This window comes from Rhincodon typus, chromosome 29 (genome assembly GCF_021869965.1).
Source record: "Rhincodon typus isolate 14 chromosome 29, sRhiTyp1.1, whole genome shotgun sequence".
NCBI classification, from domain to species: Eukaryota; Metazoa; Chordata; class Chondrichthyes; order Orectolobiformes; family Rhincodontidae; genus Rhincodon; species Rhincodon typus.
In genome coordinates this window covers 36439033-36440824 of record NC_063360.1, presented here as the reverse complement: position 1 = coordinate 36440824, position 1792 = coordinate 36439033, and positions in this window count along the sequence as shown.

Genomic DNA, 1792 nt, shown 5'->3' with positions numbered 1-1792 from the left:
AGCAGGATCCCATGAACTTCGATTAGAAAATCTATTTCAGTGATGCTGGATGATGGATCAATGCTGACCAAGGAATCTCCAACTCTTTCTCAAACTAGTGACAGTGGGATCTTTTATATTTAGCTGAGAGGGCAGGTGCTGCCTCAGTTAACAGCTCACCCAAAAAGCAACACCTCCAGGAGTCCATGTTCAATCTACACAACCTCTCCTCATAATCTACAGAAGCTTAAACACACACACCAACAGATTCAAGAGCAGCTTCTTCCCTGCTGTTATTAGACTTCTAAACAGATCTCTCAAAATTCAAATCTAATCTTGATCTTGTTTTTTATGCACCTTCTTTGCAGCTGTAATTTTGTGTTCCTCGCTCTGTTCTATCAACCTATGATCTTTATGCGTTATGATCTGCCTGCACTGCATGCAAAACTAAACCTTTCACTGTACCTAGATACATGTGACAGTAACAAATCAAATCAAATCAAAATAGTCCCTCCATAGCTGGGAACTACCTAGTAAACTGTCTCTGGACTGTTTCCAAGGCTAATATTTTTTTCTTAGATAAGGGAACTAAAACTGTTAAGTTTTTCAGATGTGTTTTAACCAGTTTCTTGTATAGTTTTACCAAGACCACTCTGTTTATAAACTCCATTCCCTCTGAAATAAAGGCCAACGTTCCATTTGCTTCCCCTAATACCTGCTGAACTTGTATGATGGCTTTCTTTGAAATATGCATGAGGACTCCCAAATTGCAGTCAGTTTTTCACTGTTTATTTGTATATCCCTGGGAGGTAAAACACAAGCATGTCTGCAACAGATAGCTCCTTACTGAAAGGAAGTGGGGTGTCAGCATCTCATTCTGCCTTCTTTCTTTAGTATGTCAGTCTTTATTGCTAAAGGAATAGAGTCCGAAGGTGGGGAACTGTTGCTGTTACTGTACAAGGCATTAGTGAGACTGTGTCTCGAGAGTTGTGTATAGTTTTGGACCCTTACTTGTGGAGGGATGTAGTTGTATTGGAGGCAGTTCAGAGGAGGTTCACTCGATTGATTCCAGAGATGATGGGTTTGTCTTATGAGGTGAGATTGGCCAGTTTGGGCCTATACTCTCTGGAGTTTAGAAGAATGAGAGGAGATCTAATTAAGGTTTTTAAGATGCTAAAGGGGGTGTAAAGAGGATGATTCCTCTTGTGGGCCAGTCTAGAATGAGAGGTCATAGTTTTAGGATAAGGAATGGCAGATTTAAAACAGAAATGAGGAGGAATTACTTATCTCATTGGGTCGTGAATACGTGGAATTCATTACTTTACGGTGTGGTGGATGATGGGACACTGAATAAATCTATGGAGATGGACAGATTTTTAATCAGTAATGAGTTGAAGGGTTAAGGAGAGTGGGCAGGAAAGTGGAGTTGAGGCCATGATGGGATCAGCCATGACCATATTAAATGACAGAGCAGGCTCGAGGGGCTGAATGGCCTACTCCTGCTCCTGGTTCTTATGTTAGCGCCGTAGAGTCGTACAGCATAGAAACAGGCCTTTTGGCCCAACATGTCTACGTCGACCAAAAAACACCAAACAGCACTAATCCCATTTAGAGATAGTAGGAACTGCAGATGCTGGAGAATCTGAGATAACAAGGTGTAGAGCTGGATGAACACAGCAGGCCAAGCAGCATCAGAGGAGCAGGAAGGCTGACGTTTCGGGCCTAGACCCTTCATCTAGGAGCAGCCTTCCTGCTCCTATGATGCCGCTTGGCCTGCTGTGTTCATCCAGCTCTATACCTTGTTATCTCTAGT